This window comes from Macaca nemestrina, chromosome 1 (assembly GCF_043159975.1).
Source record: "Macaca nemestrina isolate mMacNem1 chromosome 1, mMacNem.hap1, whole genome shotgun sequence".
Lineage (NCBI taxonomy): Eukaryota > Metazoa > Chordata > Mammalia > Primates > Cercopithecidae > Macaca > Macaca nemestrina.
In genome coordinates, this window is record NC_092125.1 from 230,068,099 (window position 1) to 230,088,840 (window position 20,742).

Sequence of the window (20,742 nt, forward strand, 5' to 3'; positions counted from 1 at the left end):
ACATCTATTCTCCTTTCTAACTTCTTTTCATGGAGCAATGCAGCATGTCAGTAAACATCCTGTGGTTTCAGTCAGCAAGTATCAGTTCATGTTAGTAAATATCCTATGATTTCAATTCATTTATGTAACCAGTCCCCTATTTTAGACATGATCATTTCCTATTTTTCAGTATTAAAGACCCTACTGCAGCTGGCATCCAGGGTGTACAGCTCAATGCCTGTTTGAAGTGCACCTAAGGATAAATAAATTTCTAGAAGAGGAACACTTCTGGGTCAAAAACACATACATTCCAAGCCCTTGAAACAGATGGATGAATGGATGGATGGATAGATTGATTGATTGATTGATTGATTGATTGATAGATGATAGATAATAGGTAGGTAGATGATAGATAAAAGATAGAAAGACAGATAGATGATAGATAATAGATAGATGATACATAGATAGATAGAAATTGATAGATGATAGATAACAGATAGAAGATAGATGATAGAAGATAGATGATAGATAACAGAAGATAAATATATGACAGATTGATTAAAAGAGGATAGATGATAGAGATGGCAGATAGATGATAGATAGATAGATAGATATAGATAGATAGATAGATAGAGATAGATAGATAGATAGATATAGATAGATAGAGATAGACAGATAGATAGATAGATAGATATAGATAGACAGATAGATAGATAGATAGATAGTTAGATAGATAGATAGATAGATATAGATAGATAGATAGATAGATATAGATAGATAGATAGATAGATAGATATAGATAGATAGATAGATAGATAGATAGATAGATAGATATAGATAGATAGATATAGATAGATAGATAGATAGATATAGATAGATAGATAAACATAAGGAGAACTGGAGAGTGATCAAGACATCTGTGCTGACTTCCTGAAGGCTGACTTCACTATCTTAGTTTGGACTGCCATAACAAAATACCAGAAACCAACCGCTTAAACATTTCTTCCTCACAGTCAGTTCCTGGTGAGGGCTCTCTCCTGGCTTGCAGACGGCCACCTTCTCACTGTGTCCTCGCATGGCATGGGGCAGAGGTAGGGGAGCAGTAGACAAGTTATCTTGTGTCTCTTCTTATAAGGCCACTAATCCATCATGGGGGCCCATCCTCATGACCTCATCTAACCCTAATCACCTCCTAATCACCAGCCCCACCTTCTAATACCATCACATTGTGGGTTACGGCTCCCGAATATGAATTTTGGGGAACATAAACATCCGGTCCATACCAACCCCTGCCCGCCCCACCAGCCAGGATCGGGGTGCTCTTTCCACCACAGTGCCAGCACAGGAACCCAAATCTGGTCATGCTTCCTTCTCACTGGGCCAGAGACCCTCAGCTTCTTCAGTGATCACCCTCCTCCCAGGTTGATATGAGGCTTTTAATGGGTTGAAGTATCGTGGCCCCCAAAAGATATGTCCAAGTCTTAATCCCTGGTACTTGTGGCTATGACCTTATTTGGAAAATGTGGCCTTATTTTGTGGAAGTAATTAAGTGAAGGATCTCAAGATGAGGTTATCCTGGATTGCCCAGGTGGGCCCTAAGTCCATGGATGAGTGTCCTTCCGGGAAACACAGAGGAGACACACAGGGGGCAGAAGGCCATGAAGGCAGAGGCAGAGGTTGGGGCAGTGTGGTCACAGCCACCAAAAACTCTAGGGGACAAGGAAGGACTCTCCCCGGAGCCTCCAAGGGAACGTGGCTCTGAGGACGCCTGGACTTTGGACCTCTGCCTTCTGAAACAGGGAGAGAATACATTCCCGTTGCTTTAAGCCCCTCGGTTTGTGGCATCTGTTACAGCAGCCCCAGGAGACCGACACACAGATCCCCCGCGGGATGGTGGAGGCTGAGGACTCGTCTCCCTGCACACCTGTGACTCCCAGTACATAAAGAAGACGCACGCTGTCAGAACGGAGGTTCATTTTGTAAGAAAACCTTGTTTTAAAGAGTTTAATTTTTTTTTCCGGTTCCCTTGGAAAAGCAGTAAGAAAATAGATTTCCCCATTCCAGTCAGAAAACTGTACATCAATGTGAATGGCAGAGGCTTGATTTGCCCCGACCCTACACGTTCCATCCTTCCAGACTATTAAAATTTTTAATCAAAGGTTTTTGGTTATTAAACTGTCTGAGGTTGGCAAAGGTTTGCTGTTATCTTATGTTAAACTCCATCATGGTCCAAATAAAATGAAATTAATTTGAGATGCCAAAAGAAACTCAGGTCAATAGAGTATTAATATTTCAAGCTGCCGGAGCCAGTGTGTGGCAGGTGCTAGGAGGGCCAACCTGCTCCTCCGTGCCAGCCCCTGGGTCACGGGAACTGCAGGGCACAGTGGCAGGTGGGCTTGGGGGCCCACACAGGACCCCGGAGGCCAGGGAGCTGGGAGAGGAGGTTCATGGAGACCCCGGACCAGTGCAGGCTGAGCTGTTGGAGAAAGTTTCCAACAGCGCGAGTTTCTGTTCAAACGCCCGCCATGTGCCCTCTCCAAAGTGACTTTCCTTCTCCTCCGCTTCCCTGATGAGTCCTGCGGGTGCCTTTCCATTTCTTCCCATTTTCTCCTCAGTCTCTCGGCAGCCTAAGGGCCAAATTCTCCTCTGCCTCCTTCTGGCAGGCTCCCCCGGGCTCCACCTCAGCACCCCAGGCTCCCATCGCCTTCACGACGGCCCCAAGCCAGACTCCAAGGTCGCCGCTCGCACAGGAGGAGGGTGCACCGCAGCACAACCGCCCGAGTTCCAGCAGCACAAAGTTCCACTTTATTTCTGTCCATGGAACCAGCAGAGCCTGCGAGCCCACAGCAGAGTCACCTGCATCATGTCCCCAACACACTGGGAACCAGGCCCAGCAAGGAGTCGCTAAATCAGGGTTGCTCTGCTCAGCGCCACTGACGTTTGGGGCCAAAACCCTCTTCATTGTCCTGGGCATCGCAGGCTGTTCAGCAGCTCCCCTGGCCCTGCTTACGAGATGCAAAAGAAAGCTGTGCCATGATGCTTTTGTTTAAGAAAGGAAACTGAGGCCCAGGAAGGGGCCAGACCCACAGGGGTTCACACTCCACACTGTCTTCTCACCCCCTGCCTCTGCAGCCCAGCACCTTCACTACCCCGCGCCCACACTCATCCTTGTCCTCGAAGACGCACCCTCGAAGCAGACACTGTGATGGTGAAAGCAAACCAGCCCCGAGTGTGGCTGAGACTCCGGAAGGGAGGAGGGTGCCTTCCTCTCAGGACACAAGATAGTGCATCTCCCGCCACCCCAGGGGAGCCCCAGGATTCTCCCACAGTCTTGTTCCCGGTGGGGTGTGATCCTGTGATGGTTAATTTGTGTCAGCTTGGCTAAGCCACGGAACCCAGACATTTGGTTAAATACTAGTCTCAATGCTGCTATGAAAGGGCTCTTCAGATGTGATTAACTTTCTTTGTTTCTGGAGATAGTGTTTTGCCACATTGCCCAGGCTGGTCTTGAACTCCTGGTCTCAGGCAATGTGCCTGCCTCAGCTTCCCAAAGTGCTGGAATCATGTGCCATTGAACCTGGCCAAGATGTGATTAACATTTAAACCTGCAGACTCTGGAGTGAGAGTGGGCCTTGTCCAATCAGTTGGTGGTAAAGATGGCGGTTCCCCCAAAGAGGACGGGTTCCCCCTGCAGTCTCATCAATTCATCCCTGGGTCTCCAGCCTGCTGAGTTCCCCATAGATTTTGGACTTGCCAGCCCCACAATTACATGAGCCAATTCCTTGTCATCTCCTTGGCACTCTCCCTGTCTTTCTCCATATCTATATCCAATTGGTTCTCCATCTCCAGAGAAGCCTGACTCATACAGCTTCCATCTCAGGCAAGACAACAAGAAGGAGACTGCTCCTCTGGGGCCTGGGGGAGAGCTAGCACACAGGCAGGCCGACCCTGAGCCCCTGCCACCCATTTCCTCACTGTGGAGCTAGGTCCACTCTGTGATGTGGGCCAGGCAAGGTCCCCCACGGGCTCTCTGGCTCCACCCTGGGGAGGTCAGCTGGGTCTCCAGGGACTCGCTGGCAAACACACACAGACTGCTCATCTTCCACATTTCCGGTTTCCTTGCAGGGATGCAGCCCTTGAAATACATATTCATGAGTTAAGAAAGAGAGAAATGAAAGGGGGCAAGCCAGTTTCAACTTGGCATGGCACTAACAAACAACGGGGATGAGTCTGTGTCCCTGATAGGCAGCATCTGTCTCCGCTCAGATCAAAGCTGCAAGCATCTCGGGACAGGTCCAGGCTGAGTGCGAAGAGGCAGGAGCAGATTGGGGGGCCAAGTGCGGACCCCACCCTGCACAGGTCCCCCATGCCCCCATCTGCCCATGCAGCTTACCTCTCCCAGTCTCTATCTGCGCTAGAACTCTCCCGATGGGCTGCCTGGGGCTAGGCATGACCATTGTCCATACATTTTCTCTCATCAGTCTTCCTGACCCCAGGTCAGGGTGAAAATCTGCCGCCCTCACTCTCACTCCATCCCCTGCCTCCCTTGACCCCCTGCTTCCGGGCTGCAAGGGTTGCTGTGAGGACCCCGGCCATGTCTACAGCGGCCCTCCCCAGCCTTCTAAAGCTGGAGTCCAGCCAAGGCCAGGAAAGAGAGTGTCTGACATCTTGGGGGATTCTGCTCACAGGCTCCAGATGACACCTGAGTCCACCGTCCTCTGCCTCCCTCACCCCCAGCAGACATCGGCTAGATACCCTCAGTGTCAGGCAGGGAGGCCACGGCCAAGATAACAGAGTCACTAGCCTCAGAGAGCTCAGCCCTAGGAGCAAGATCCTTCTGCAGCAGAACGTGCACAGGTTCAGTGCACAATCCCTCAACCCACAATTCACTCTCCACCCTGGCACTGTCCACAAGGGCAGGGCAGGGGCAGCAGCTTCTATCTCAGTCAGAGCCTCATTAGCCATGGGGCCGTCATCCTCTGCATGTCCACCATGTGCCTTACAGAGAACCAGAGGCCCAGTCCCAACCTCACCCATCCAGTTGATGTCTGCTGGCCCCGTGCACTGGGTGTGCAAGCTGCCCCTGTCCAGTCTCTGACTCATGGGGCTTACAGTCAAGTGAGGGAGACGGCACTTGTCCACTACACAGATAGGTCAGGCCCTAAGTGCTCGTGAAGGGAACTGGTGGGGAGGTGATGGAGAATGACCGTGGAGGAGAAGGAGGGAGGCACCACATCCAGAGAGAGCTCAGAGAGACTCCTGAGCAGGTGATGGTGAACTCAGCCTGGGGAGGAAGGAGCTGGCCACAGACAGCGCCACGGAGAGAGCCACAGACAGAGCCATGAACAGATGAGAGACCCCCAGGAAAGTTCTGAGGCGGGGGAGCACGGGGCATACTAAAGGACAGAGACCAGGCACAAGGTACGGGGAAGAAGGCGCAGCTGGGCCTCATAGGGCCTCCCAGGCAAGGTAACCAGCGGGGATTTCACCTGCTGAGCAACAAGAAGCCAGGGAAGGACACTAGGCAGAGACAGGGATTCTGGATCCACTGTCAGTGACTACGTAGGAGATTCCTGCAGGGAGGGGAGGCTGGTGCCAGAGACAAGAGGCTGGACTCGCTCATTCAGTTGACACAGGTACATGGTCTACCTGGTTGAGGCAACACCAGGGCAACAGGGACAGGACAGGGAACAAGCAGACCCCACCCTCTAGAACTAAGCTGTAGACCACAGACATAGTGTGAAGGTCGCAGAGAGGTGGCTTGATGTGTTGGGGAGAGACAGAGAGGAGCTGAGGGCGTGTCCTAACGTGGACGCCAGCAGAGGAGTAGGACAAGGTGCCATTTACAGATACTGGAAGGCTGGGGGAGGGAGAGATTGAAGGGACCAAAGGCAGGTTGAGTCTTGTGGAGTCTGGGGTTCCCATGAGACGCCCAGTGGAGGGGCAAGGCAGGCACCTCCGCCCAGAAATCGGGCTCTCCAAGGAGAGGTATCGCATCAAGGACCAGGAATCCCGGTGGGATTCCTCAGCACTAAGACAGGTGTAAAGCCCTGAGATGAAGAGATCAGGGCTGGAAAACCAGGAAACCAGGACTTTCACAAGCAGATCATTTAGAAAACATAGACTCACTCACGGACGGACTGCGATGCATGAGGGCTGAGTAGATTTAGGCTGAGCGAGCAAGGGGAGGAGTGGGAGTGTGAGATGGGGCGGGAGAGGAAAGGGAAGGAGGGCGTGTGAACAGAAGGCTCATGATGGGTGCCAGGAGCTCAAAGAGGCGGCTGGGAGGGGCGTGGGCGATGGGCAGCGGGGGTGACGAGGCCGGTTTGTGGGAGGAACTGCACTGTGAGGAGGGGAGAGGACCCTTCCAGAAACCCTCCCAGAGAGGCTTGCCAGGTGGACAGTGGCGGGCAGAGGTTCGTGAGAAGCACGGATGTACTGTAGCAGGAAGGAATGGGAGCACCCCAGGACATGGCAGGATGGTGACCACCTGCTGGCTGCACTCGTGACTCGCACACAGGGGCATGGTGCCATCTGCCCAATCCTGCCCTTGGCCTGACATCCAATGGGGAATGTGGACGTGAATCTGCCCCTGGTCTTCTCAGCTCAAAGAGACGCCATGAACCCACTGGAACAGACGCTGTTGGCCATCCCTGAAACATGTGGGTGTCACGCTCCGGCTCCTGCTGACTCAGGGCAAACCTGATCCTCTAGCCAGAGGTGGAGCGTGCAGCGAGGAAGATTGTGGACGCGGTATGTTCACACACACGGCGCTCGGCCCACTGCTCACCCGCCAACATCTTTCATGCCGCTCAGCCAAAGGCAAGCGCCTGCCCTACGCAAGACCAGCTCAGAAATCCATGACTTCCAAAGTTGGCTCTGTGATCATCGGCGCGTGCCAAGGAGCCTGTGTCTCCCTGAGATCTGAAACCTTGGCAGGAAGCTGAGATGAGAGAGATTGCCGCAGGGATGGTGAAGAACTGGTATCCTTTGCAAGAAAAACTAACTGGTGGCTCCTCCGTGCTTCATTCCTGGCAGAGCCCTGACTTGGATGCACTCTGACTGTGGAACAATAGCCCTAAACGATAGAAGGTAAACCTCCATTTTAATAATTCATCTTCTTGGGTTTGGTTGTGCTTGATCAAAGATACCAAACTTAATAAAATAATTTGTCAAGGTTATGGCATCTTAGTACAAAAAAATAAAAAAGCAAGATCCCTGAATCGTGCTCAACACCATCCCCAAGCTGAGTGATGTGCGTGTGTGTGTGAATGTGTGTGTGTGCGTGTGTGCGTGTATGTGCATGTGTGTTTGTGTGTGTGTGTGTGTGTGTGTGTGTGTGTGCAGATATGTGCCCAAGTGGTGGTGCAGGCAGGGATACATGAATTTTAGCCAAGATCTTTTGCAAAGGGAAGCACAAAGCTTCAATGTGCAAGCCTCAAAGGAGGTTGCTAAATGCCTCCATCTTCCAGTTTGGAAACTAAAACTTGGCCATGGTTCTCCCCTGTGAAAGGCACCATAGCACCCACCACGGCTACCCGTGTGGCCACTGCCACCATGCTGCTGAGTCCCTATCTTTGCCGTATGTCCCTGGACAAATTTCTAACCTTTCTTCCCTTTCCTTAGTTGTGCAGTAAAGATGATAACCATCATAGTACTGACCTCATGGGACTGTGTTAAGGCTCAAGGCTTGGCAGAGTATTCGGTCCATCTCAGAACTCGCCCAGTCCTGTGTCGCTGCCCCTGGTCTTCCCAGGTCCCCAGGCCCCATCCAGAAGCCACAAAGAGCAGCGTTTCAGGACCTGTGACATCTATGGGGTGGCGACTGCCATGACCTGGCCCAAACCTCCCACACCTCCACAGAGAGGGACTCAAAGCCACCTGGACCAGGTTACCACATCATGGTCTCAGCCTAAGTGGGGACACAGGATCTGGGAGGGGGATGAGGCAGGGGCAGAGGGCGCCACTGGGTCCCGGCCTCCCATTGACAAAGGTCTCTAAAGTTAAAGTGTTGATGTTGCCTCCGAATATTTATAGTCACAGAGATATTTTGTCAGAATTTAGAGAAGATTCAAACTCTGTGGCCCTCTCTCAGGCCACACCCTGATAGTGCTCTCAGAATTACTATTTTTAAATAAATCCTTTAACTAGCTTATAAATTGCTATGGAAATATGGAACATGAAATGTGGAAATTACATCAAATTATCTTTTTTGTTAAAAACTTATATTTGCTCGATGTAAATATATTAAACCTACCACCATTTTGATATCTGCTTCAGAGCTTTTCTTTTTGCTTTCGTTTTCTATCTGCTTGTTTGCTTGTTTTTGAGACCCCAGATGAAGGGGGTGGAGTTAATCACATATTTATCCTATTGTAGCGTATTTTCACCACGGATATTTGCAAGGTTCCCAGGTCGTTCTGTTGTCTACACATTCCTTTCCATTTCTCCCCACCCTGACTCTCACCTCCTCCCCTCCCCTGTCTCTCACCTGCTCCTCTCCCCTGTCTCTCACCTCCTCCCCTCCCCTTGGAGGCAACAGTTTTGCTCTGATTGCCAAGTAGCTGCTTCTGCATTTCATGTTCTTACAAAATAGGCATTACAGTCTTATTTGGGTGTACATTTTATTTGCATAAATGGTATTGCATTATATATCTCATTCTTCTGACTTTTTTTTCTAAAACTCCACTAGGTTCTGAAGTCTCACCTGTGTGGAAGGGGCACATTTAATCCAGGTTCCATGGCTGCATGTGGCTCCAGCACGATCAGCCACGTTTCACCTGCGCATTCTTTCTCTGATGACTGGCACCCGGCTGCCTCCAATGCTCTCCCACGTACCTACTCCACAGTGAACAGCCTCAAACCCGTGGACCGCGGTGGATCCCATGGAATGCCTCTGGCTGGTATACTCAGTAGCGTAACCACTGGGTCATAGCATCAGGAGCCCCAGATCCTTCCAGAAAGGCTGAAGCATCCACACTCCATCAGCCACCATGAACTTGCCTGCAGAACCCATCCAGGCCAACATTTGGCTTCACCAGCTTTTCAACTGTTTGCCAGTACAACAGCTGGAAAGTGGCCTTGTGTTCTAGTTCTCGTGTGTGTGATTACTAATGACCTTGAGCTTCTCTTTACATGCATAATAGCTTTGGGATTTTTCTTTGTGTCATCTGTCCATATCCCTTGCCCATTCTTCTGCTGCGGTTGCTCTCCTTGTCTTTTTGATTGGCAGGAGTCCCTTGTTAATCCCTCATCAACTATTAACATTGCAAATATCTTTTCTCATTTGTTCAGCTGTGCATTAACTTTGTCCATCTTGTCTTTCATTTAACAAAACTCTCTAACTCTGACATAATGAAATGTGTCAATGTGTTGCCCTATGGCTTGTGCTTTTGAATTTTTATTTAAGACATTCCTGCTTATAAGTAACAAAGGTTTTTCTCCTGTATATTCTTTTAACTTTTGCTTTTTCTACTAGGACTTTACCTAGAATCCAGCTATGTTTATGGTGTTAGGTAGAATTCAGGGCTTTTAAAAAATGTTTTATCAGAGATGAGTACTGCTATGGTTTGAATGATTATCCACTTCAAAACTCACTGGAATTCAGGCCGGGCATGGTAGCTCACACCTATAATCCCAGCACTCTGGGAGGCCGAGGCAGGCGGATCATCTGAGGTCAGGAATTTGAGACCAACCTGGCCAACATGGAGAAACTGTCTCTAGTAAAAGCACAAAAATGGGCCAGGCATGGTGGCACATGCCTGTAGTCCCAGCTACTCAGGAGGCTGAGGCAGGAAAATCACTTGAACCTGGGAGGCAGAGGTTGCAGTGAGCTAAGACCATGCCACTGCACTCCAGCCTGGGCAACAGAGCAAGATTCTGTCAAAAAAAGGATAAATAAAAGGAAGGAAGGAAGGAATTTAATTGTCATGGACACTGTACTAAGACCTGGGACCAGGCTAGACATGGTGGCTCACACCTGTAATCCTAGCACTTTGGGAAAACCAAGTTGGGCAGATCACCTGAGATCAGGAGTTTGAGACCAGCCTGGACAACACGGTGAAACCCCATCTCCATCAAAACAACAAAAAATTAGCTGGGTGTGGTAGAGCACACATGTGGTCCCCGCTACTCCAGAGGCTGAGGTGGGAGGATCACTTGAACCCAGGAGGCAGAGGTTACAGTGATCTGAGACTGTGTCACTGCACTCCAGCCTGGTGACAGAGCGAGACCCCATCTTAACAATAAAATTTTTTTAAAAGGGGGGTCTGGGAACTTTGGAGGTGATTAGGCCATGAGGGCTCCTCCCTCTTGGGTGGGATTGGTGCTTTTATAAAAGAACAAGTTCGTCCCCCTCTTGCCCTCCTGCCTTCTGCCATGGGACAATGTAGCAAGAAGGCCCTCACCAGATGGCAGCACCTTGACCTTAGACTTTCCAGCCTCCAGAACTGTGAGAAAATACATTTGTGTTTACCATAAATTACCTAATCTCAAGTACTCTGTTGACAAGCACACAACAGATGAAGATTAATACCGAGCTTTATCAAATGCTTATTCTGCATTGATTGAGATAAAATATATTTCTTTAATCTCTTACAATAGTGAATTGTATTGAGAGATTGTTAGATATTCCTGGATGAACTCTACTTCATCACTTATTTTTCTGAATATACTTTTAGATTCTATTAACTAATATTTTACTTAGGATTTTTAAAACTCCATTTATAAATAAATGGGTCTATATATTTTTTTAATCCCTGCTGTCTCTATTTGGTTTTGAAATCCAGATTACATGAGCCTCACAAAATGAGCCAGACAGCTTCCACTCATTTCCCAATTTTCCAAATATCTTGTATAAAATAGAAATTAACCATTCCTAGAAAATATTATAGAAATCTCCAAAAACGATTATCCAGACTTGGATTTTTTTGGTGCCTTTGACTACCATTTAACCTCTTTAACATGCATTCATCTACTCAAGTTATCTGTCTTGTCCTTCACAAGTTTGGCATTTTATACTTTTTATAAGTATTCATCTGGCTGGGCATGGTAGCTTACACCTGTAATCCCAGCACTTTGGGAGGGCAAGGTGGGCAGATCACCTGAGGTTGGGAGTTTGAGACCAGCCTGATCAACATGGTAAAACCTTGTCTCTACTAAAAATACAAAATTAGCCGGGCGTGGTGGTGCATGCCTGTAATCCCAGCTACTCAAGAGGCTGAGGCAGGAGAATCACTCAAACCCGGGAGGCAGAGGCTGCAGTGAGCAGAGATCATGCCATTTTGCATTCCAGCCTGGGCAACAAGAGTGAAACTGTACCTCAAAAAAAAAAAAAAAAAAAAAAAAAAGAATTCATCCATGTCATCTAAGTATCAAATTTGTTAAAATATGCCTCTTCATAATACCAATTTATTATCTTATTTATTCCCCCTCTTGCCCTCCTGCCTTCTGCCATGGGACAATGCAGCAAGAAGACCCTCACCAGATCCCACTTTTATTGGTCTTTCCAGAAGTCTGTCTAGCATATTAAATGTTTTAAGCCAGATTTTGATTTTGTTCATCCTCTATGGGTTTTATTCATTGTATTTGCTTCTACCCTTATATTTTTCTTCTCCTTTCTTATGTTTTCTGGGAGTGGAGTTGGATAGGTGTTGCTCTCTTGCTCTTTTTCCAGCTGCTTGTGTTAAATACCTGGCTGGTTTGTTTTCCCCATTTGTTGTTTCCTAACGAAAGCATTTTAAGCTTTCAATTTCCCTTTAAGACTTGCCTTGGCTTCGCCTGAAGGCATGTCACTGACTTGGGCATGTCACATTGGGTACACACAGAGGAAGTGCTCACATAAATAGAGAACTCCTCTATGCACTTCTTAATTTCCTCAATCATTTCCAAGGGCTATCCATAAATATATCAATTACTTTCCAAAATACTGGAGTTGTTAAAAAAATTCTTTTGTTATATTTAATGTCATTGATGTGTGGTTAGAGAATGCAGTTTATTTTGTATTAACTATTAGAACTTCACTGAGACTTCCTTCATGGCTCTGTGTCTGGCCTATTGTGGTAAATGGTGTGTGCGTGCATGAGGGAAAGGCATAGCCTCCGTCTGATGAGTGGTAAGTTCTCTGCGTATCTCATATCTCCAGCTTACTCACTGTATTGATCAAGACATCAGTGTGTGTTTTCTTTTCTCTGTTTGATCATTAAAAGCTCCAACTACAATTGTTGATGTATGTTTTTCTCCCTGAATTTGTAAGTATTGCTTGATATTTTTTGAAGCTGTTCAATTAGATTGACCCTCGAACAGCATTGGGGTTAGGAGCTCTGCCCCCATAAAGTATATTGCTTTACACTTTTGACTCCCCCAAAACTTAATTACTAACAGCCTACTGTTGACCAGAAGTCTTACCAATACCATAAACAGTCAGTTAACACGTATTTTATATGTTATATAATAATATACTATATTCTTACAATAAAGTAAGCTAGAGAAAAGAAAATGTTATTAAGAAAATCATAAGGAAAAAATATTCACTCATCATTAAGCAGAAGTGGATCATCTTAAGATCTTTTTTGGGTGTTTTGTTTCATTTTTTGAGACTGGGTTTTCTTTGAGACTGCACTCCCAGGCTGGAGTGCAGCGGCGCAATCAGGGCTCACTGCAGCCTCAACCTCCCTGGGCTCAGGTCCTCCCACCTCAGCCTCCCGAGTAACTGGGACTACAGGCACACACCCTGCTAATTTTTTGTAGAGATGGAGTTTCACTGCATTGCTAAAGCTGATCTCAAACTCTTGGGCTCAAGCAATTCACCCACCTTGGCCTCCCAAAGTGCTAAGATTACAGGTGTGAGCCACTGAAACTGAACTCAGCCAGAAAGATCTTCATCGTTGTGGTCTTCACATTGAGGAACCTGAGGAGGAGGAAGAGGAAGAGGAGGGGTTGGTCTTGCTGTCTCAGGAGTGGCAGAGGCAGAGGAAAATCCACGTATAAATGGACCCAGCCAGTTCAAACCCACGTCGTTCAAGGTTCAACGATAGGTGTATTTAATGAATTGATCTTTAATTATTTAGAATTAATGGGTTTCTGTCCTTTTTTAAAAAAAATCTTGTATCCTGTTTTGTGCCTTTATCTTGTCAAAATTGTGATAATCTGACTCGCTATATCAGAGAGTTAACTTGCAGATTAAACATGTTATTCCATGTAATGCATTTTAAACCAGGTCTAGAATCCTGAAACTCTGCTCAGCGCTAACTTTGTTGTTTTCCCTTTTTTTTTTTTTTTTTTTTTTTTTTTGAGACAGAGTCTTGCTCTGTCACCCAGGCTGGAGTGCAGCGGCACAATCTCTGCTTACTGCAACCTCCGCCTCCCAGGTTCCAGTGATTCTCCTGCCTCAGCCTCCCAAGTAGCTGGGATTACAGGCATGCACCACCATGCCCAGCTAACGTTTGTATTGTTAGTAGAGATGAGGTTTCACCACGTTGGCCAGGCTGGTCTTGAACTCCTGACCTCAAGTGATCCACCTGCCTCAGCCTCCCAAAGTGCTGGGATTACAGGTATGAGCCATGGTGCCCAGTCTGTTTTTCCATTTTTAATAGACCGTGAGTCTCAGACACTCGAGGTGGCCAGGGCACCCCTGCTGGGGTCCCGCAGGCCCTGCCTGGCTCTCCTCCCTCTCCTCTCAGCACCAGGGGACTCCCCTCGCTGCAGAAGGCGCACAAGGGCTGGGGAGGGAAGAGAAAGTGCCACTCTCTAAGACAAATCCCCCTCCTGGAGGAAGCTAGAGGACAAATGTCCTTCCAAAGCTGGATGAGTGAGCATGGCCCAAGCCAGAGGAGAGAATCCAGAGAGAGTGGAGATCTCGACAAAAGAGACACACAGCAAGCAGCATAAAATCCACCGCAGAGCTGCTCAGTGTGACAGACGGCTGCAGCCAGAGCCCTCAGATGGGAGTGATGAAGGAGCAGCCAGCTCCCTGTGGAGAGAGGCTTCCAGAAGGATTGCTCTGCTTTGCTGGTTGGACATCAGCCCGCCTTGAGGTCTCTGGGCATGTGGGTGGCCCAGAACCAAGTGGCCAGCGATCACTCATTGACATCCCAGGGTCACCCAAGGTGGGCCCTGGAGTCTGGCATCAGTCACTCCTCCAGCAGGGATTGTGACCTCGGGACCCTGCTGCTGAGGGTAACTAAATCACTGCCGGGAGCACCGGCCCCCTCGCGGCTGTCCATCTAAGTGAAACTCTGGGTTTTCATAACACGGGCCGTTCCAGGATGCCTCTCTTCCCAGCTTTATCACCTCTGCCATCCAGTCGCTTTTGAAAGAAAAAAAAATAAGCCAAAGGGGATGTAAGTAACAATTTCTAAAACAGGGTCTCGTTTCTGGTGGTTTACTTGGCAGAAGAGTAACAGATTTGGCAAACCCTCCCTGGCAGGTTGTGGACTAGACCCGTATCCAGGGTTGGAAGGAATTAGGGTCACCAGACCCTGACCTCAATAGGCCCAGGGCCTACCCAAACCCTGCTCCCAGGAGTCAGATCACCTGGGAGCTCCTTCGTCCCCGCCGCCCCTGCTGAACCACAGCAGCCAGGGAGAGGCCCAGGAATCTCCATTCTAAAGTGTGGCCGGTCACTCTGATGCATGGCTCAGTCCACTGGCCCTGCCTGGCCCCACCACAGCCTCCTCCAGGTCATCCGCACACAGCAGCCCCAGGGAACGAGGCCACCCCTACTTCTTGTTTAAAGTTCTGGCCCATAACCCACAGCAGCATTGTCTGAAGTGGGTCCCGATGTGCCTTCCATGGGAGAGGGTTCTATTGTCCGGTAAGTCTGAGAGTGAACGCTGGCTGATGCCCTGGTTTGCAGGCAGCATGAGCTCCCATTGCTTCGGAAGGTTCGTCTCCAAAAATACACAGAGGCAACATTCTCAACCCTGAGCTACTGAAATCCCATCCGTCTTTCTCTGAAGATTAAAAACAGGAAGGCAATCAATGAATCTTTTTGTACACCCTATGGCAAATATTAACTACTATGCACTTGTTTTATGAGAAACTGCAATAATCTTTTGGATCCTAGCTAGGCCCCAGCTCCCTGACCTGCAAAACAGGGCTCACTTCATATAAGAGATGAAAAATCGGCAATGGTTAGGCTCAGAGAAGTCCAAGTCACTTGTTTGAGGCCACACAGTTGAGATTTGAACCCGGCCCAGCCAAATCTAAAACCCAAGCTTCTGCCCCCATGCCTGGGTGTTTCCCAAAGATGAAAAACACCAACTGAAAGGGAGGGTCAGGACCCAAGAGAAAAGTGCCACGAGTGATAAGAAGCAGGGACGAGGAGGAGACAAAACTGGCTCCTAGAGGTGAGGCTTCAGACGTGGTTCCAAGCCCGCTGGCAGACCACATGGAGACAGATGAACGGGTGGGTGGGTCTCCCTATCAGAAAGAAGGCAACACATGTGTTCCTGAAAAGAAAATTCTGTAGCAGTTGACCCGGGAATGCTGTGTGATAAAATGGGAATATAATTCTCAATACCGTTTTCATGGAGAAATACGGCAGGAGGACACCCTGCACGCAGCTGTTTTTCACAAAGGCCTCAGCAGAAGTCAGTGGCACAGCAGGAAACTGCCTCAGTGAGGAGCCCTCTTTGCACATGCATGGTCCTATGGTCTAGATATGCGGACTTCTTCCTCCAGAGGTAGACTTCAGGGTACCCAGAGACGTGGACGGACTGCGTATCCTGCAAATAATCATGTCTTTCAAAAGCAATCATTGGGCTTTTGGTAGAAGCCAGAGAGCAGAGACACCACTGTGGCTGGTGATGCATGGGTGTTGTTGCTGAGGTTGACAACCGGGGGTACAGGCAAGGAATTTCATCAAAACTCCTGCTGGGATTAAATGTCTCCATACCTCCAGAGAGACACTACAGGAAACCAACTGTTTATGAACAGGGGTAGTTTGGGCTCCACTTCAAAAGATAAACAATTGTCTGATCACATCCCTCAAATTCTACACAGCAGAGCTTGGCCAGAATTCCCGGGCATGGAAACGCCATTTGCCAACTGCAGCCATGGAGAAGCACCTGGCGCCACCTGGTCCATCTGATTTTCACCACAGGGAGTCCCCATGCACCCTTCAGATATAACAGCTTAGAAATGAACTTCCTACAATTGAATAAATCAACTTTCCTCATAGAGTTATTGCTGTTCATTTAAAAATCATTAGATTCTCACTTTGCTTAAATTTTAAAAATCCAACAGGATCAGAGAAGGATTATTTTCTCTCTTTTTTACTCCTCTATTCTCGGGAAAGAAGTAAAATGTGCTAATGATTTTATTCTGGCTTAATAAATAAAAATAACAAATATTATACTTTTAAGAAAACAAGGCCAGGCGCAGTGGCTCAAGCCTGTAATCCCAGCACTTTGGGAGGCTGAGATGGGCGGATCACGAGGTCAGGAGATCGAGACCATCCTGGCTAACCCGGTGAAACCCCGTCTCTACTAAAAAAATACAAAAAACTAGCTGGGCGAGGTGGCGGGCGCCTGTAGTCCCAGCTACTCGGGAGGCTGAGGCAGGAGAATGGTGTAAACCCGGGAGGCGGAGCTTGCAGTGAGCTGAGATCCGGCCACTGCACTCCAGCCTGGGCGACAGAGCAAGACTCCGTCTCAAAAAAAAAAAAAAAAAAAAAGAAAACAAAGATGTTGGTTCAAATATTATTGCCACTTCAACACATTATGAAGACACCTTATCAGAATTACAGCTCACTTTTAAGATGCAAGTGACCTTTTCCAGACACAAGACACTCTCTAGAGTCCAGGATCTTGGAAGATGGCTTCATTAGCGGTGACGTTTCCAAGCACAGCTTTCTTTATTGCAGCGTTAGGGGAGATGTGTCGGCATCCTTCACCAGAAGTTAGACAGGGCTACAGTTTCCAAGCTAAGCCTGAGAAACTCAACACTAACAACAGAGAGAACACATGGGCAACAATATCTTAGCAAACAGAAACAGGGATAGAGAATGTTCCCTCCAGTCACACACTGACAGCAATTGGATAAGAGGCTCTCACGCCATCACCTGCCCCCTGCTCTGGCAGGGCAGTCAGACGCTAGGGAGAACTGCCAGACCTCTCTTCATGTCATCCAGGGTTAGGGGTACTAGTCATGTGACCTCCACTTTGCAGGCACAAGGGAGTCACTGGAGCTGGAAACAGGGACAGGTCCAGCTTGGGCATGTGGGTGGCCAGCTGCCCAGTGACCCCACCTCCTGGTATTCACACCTTTGCACAGTTCCTTCCCCATGGCATTGGGACTGGTCTGTGTGACCATCTGACAAAAGAATGACGTCACCTCTGAGATCAGGTTATAAAAAGACTGTGGTTTCCTTCTTTGTATCTATCTCTGTCACTCTCGTCTTCTTTTTCTCTCTGTCTCTCTCTGTCTCATCCTCTTTTTATGTCTCTGTCTCCCTCTTACCTCCCTATTTCTGTCTCTCCCTCTTCTCTCTCTTTCTCTTCCTTTTTCTCTCTTTTTCTCTCTGTCTCTCTCACTTCCCTTTTCTCTCTCTCTGTCTCTGTATCTGTCTCTGTCTATCTCTTGCTTTTTTTTCTGTCTCTCTCTGTCTCTGTCTCCTCTGTCTCTCTCACTTCCCTTTTTCTTTGTCTCTGTCTTTCACTTCTTTTTTCTCTGTCTCTCTCTCTCTACTTCCCTTTTTCTCTTTGTCTCTCTCACTTCCCTTTTTTCTCTCTCTGTCTCTGTCTCTCTGTCTGTCTTCCCTTTTTCTGTCTTTCTCTGTCTCTGTCTCTGTCTCTTTCACTTCCCTTTTTCTGTCTCTCTGCCTCTCTGTCTCTTTCTGCCTCTCTGTCTCTGTCTCTCTCTCTCTCTGTCTGTCTCACTACCCTTTTCTTGTCTCTCAACCCTTTTTCTGTCTCTCTCCCCCCACCCCTTTCTCTCCTCACTCTCAAATTATGGGGACAGAAAGCAGCCATGCTGTGAAGCAGCCTTCCAGAGAGGCCATCAGGCGAGGAGCTGCATCCTGGATCCAGCCAGCAGCAAGTGAGTGGGCCTGGAAGCAGCCCCTCTGGCCCCAGTCGAACCTTCAGACGAAGCAGCCTTGGCTGACAGCTTGATGGCAACCTCGTGAGAAACGCTGAGGCAGAACCCCCAGCTAAGTCCCTCCTAGATTCTAAACGCTCAGAAACCATGAGAGACCATCAATGTCTGTTGCTCTAAACTGGGTAACTTGTGAACAGCCGTAGATAATGAGAGCATCAGGGACCCAGGCGGAGCCAGGCAGGGCCCTTCTTGAGGATGACGAGGAAGCTGCAGGGAAGCATCAGGCCACAGCAAGAGAGGTCAGGCAAAGGCCCACAGAGCCAGGAAAGGGACTGTCCAGGAGAGAGAGTCCTGAGGCCATCGCCTGGACCCATGAGTCCAGCTCCGCCTGGAGGGCCACCCCCAGAGCCCTTCAGGAACTCCCAGGGGCACTAATTAATTACACCCTCCTTTCCAATTCCATTTCGAAGTGGGTGTCTTGCAAGTGGGCAAGCCCTGGCTGAATCACTGGGTCTGTGAAGCTCTCCCCAGGACCCACACCCTGCCCAGGGACCAGAGGTGGCCCCAGAGTCGGCACAGATGGGGCAGCCCTGTAGCCCAAGACCCTCTCTTTGGCCCCAGCAGGAGCTGGAGGAAGTACAGACTTTCCTGTGAGCTCCTGGCCCAGGGGCTGTGGTGTTGTGGGCTCTAGGGGGACCCTGCCTCCAGCCTCCCGCCACTGCAGAAAACAGGAGAAATTGCAGTTGGCAGGCCGGGTGCAGGGGCTCATGCCTGTAATCCCAGCACTTTGGGAGGCCGAGGCGGGCAGATCACGAGGTCAGAAGATCGAGACCATCCTGGCTAACACGATGAAACCCCATCTCTACTAAAAATACAAAAAAAAAAAAAAAAAATAGCTGGGGGTGGTGGCGGGCACCTGTAGTCCCAGCTACTCAGGAGGCTGAGGCAGGAGAATGGCATGAACCCAGGTGGCAGAGCTTGCAGTGAGCAGACATCGCACCACTGCACTCCAGCCTGGGCGACAGAGCGAGACTCCGTCTCAAAAAGAAAAAAAAAAACAACTGCAGATGGCAGCAGGTGACCCATCAGCACAGGGCTCCAGGGCTCTCCCTTCAGAGGAGCTGCTCCAACAAGGTGGGAAAAAATGATGGGATGCCTGGGACTTTCTGTTGCATTTCCACATGGTCTACGTGGCCACAGCACAGGATACACAGCTCCCGGCTACGGGCGTGGCCCTCACCCCTGCATTGCCCCCTCCGGAAGATGCAAACAGTTCCAGCTGGGCTGGGCAGGTGAGGCCTCCGCCCTGCCTTCTGCATCCCCCTCCCTCATGCCCCGCCTGAACCCCTCTTGCTCTTCCTCTGAAATGGTCTCCTGCTGATGTAACCCAAACCCTATTGAAAAGGACTGCCACTCAGCAGTCACCCTGCCTCTTCGTGTGCATCAGGTCTCTCTGTAATGTGAATCATTCACGCCTATTCAAATGTTTGATTCTACAAATACATTGCAGAGGGAAACGTGCTCCCCTCTCTCCTCCATCGTGCTGTATGGAACCTCTTCTGGGACCTGTCTCCTGGGGTCCTGGCTGGCAGGGGATGAGTCTGTCTACCCTGCAGACACACAGGGAGGAACCTGTGTTGCTCCCGACCCACCTTGCACCACACACAGAGTGCCTTGTGTCCAAAACAGAGAAGGATGCCCGGCGGAAACTAAGGACAGCAGCGTGGGCAGCAACTGAGGTTCTAATCTCCACTCTGGCACTTGTTAGCTGTGGGACTTGGAGCGGCTGATTCAGTACCTCTGCGCCTGGGTTTCTGTCCCTTGGAAAGGAAGGAGGCTGCTGCTCTAGCTCCTGCAGACTGCTGTGTGTTCAGTGGCAGAGCCCACTGTGAATGCTCCAAAGTGAACAAGTGAGCCAGCACCCAGTGCCTACTATGAGCCCACCGCTCCCAACCTCTGCAGTGCCAGTGGCCCAAGACAGGAACCCCGGTGCCGTTCCTATTTCCCTGAGGGGCCGGCAGTGCACAGGCTCCCAAGACACAAGGTCATGTAGCCTGGGCTCTGCCTCTGGTGGCTTCAGGGCAGAGCACGAGCCCCAGACACTGGCCCCTTGGCCCCAGACATTCAGGGCATAGGAGCAGCCCATCCCACCTGCACCCCATCTTCAGCTTCAACACACCCTTGTTCTTCAGGCTTTGCTGGGAAAGCCTCCTCCTCCTTCTGAGGAGACCCCCTCACCTCCCTTTTCCTTTTGAAGGTAAGACGTGGAAGATTCCGGAACATCATGTGCTGCCTTGCTACCTCCCTATCTTGATTAGTAGCTGGATATGGGGCAGCCAGAGAGTGTGGGGTTCAGGAAAGCAGAACTCAGTGGCTAGCACTGTGGAAGATGAGGGAAGTGAGCTGGCACAGAAGACAGGGCAGGCACAGGGCAGATAAGACCTAAGGCAGAGGGGGCAGGGAGGGACGTGGAACATTCCAGGCACACACACCAGGCAGGCCCCATTGGAGCGAGGATTTCATTTGGGAGGAGCATGAGGTTAAACAGCAAAGTCTGTGTGGGACCAATGCACAAGGTGCTTGGCTGCTCATCCGAGGGCTCGGAGCCTCTGCTGCCGCCCTCAGGAGCCTGCCGTGATTCCGTGTCCCCCGAGACACTCAGAGCGTGGAGTCCCAGTGACTTCAGATGACAGTCTCCTGAGGGACTGAAGCGGAGATAGACCA

General features: G+C 49.4%; 3 long non-coding RNA genes across 5 annotated transcripts in view; 1 reads left to right on the forward strand and 2 right to left on the reverse strand.

Annotated features, from left to right (window-relative positions):
- Positions 1–20,742, reverse strand: part of LOC105496654 (uncharacterized) — a 77,098-nt gene that overhangs the window by 23,473 nt on the left and 32,883 nt on the right. The gene's annotated exons all lie outside the window — the stretch shown is intronic.
- On the forward strand, positions 6,316–9,359 carry LOC139355619 (uncharacterized). The gene is made up of 2 exons (XR_011606382.1): positions 6,316–7,071; positions 8,672–9,359. It is a non-coding gene; the product is annotated as an uncharacterized lncRNA (long non-coding RNA).
- Positions 11,953–18,853, reverse strand: LOC112429336 (uncharacterized). The gene is made up of 2 exons (XR_003021511.2): positions 16,732–18,853; positions 11,953–15,704 (listed from the first exon to the last, which is right to left on the reverse strand). It is a non-coding gene; the product is annotated as an uncharacterized lncRNA (long non-coding RNA).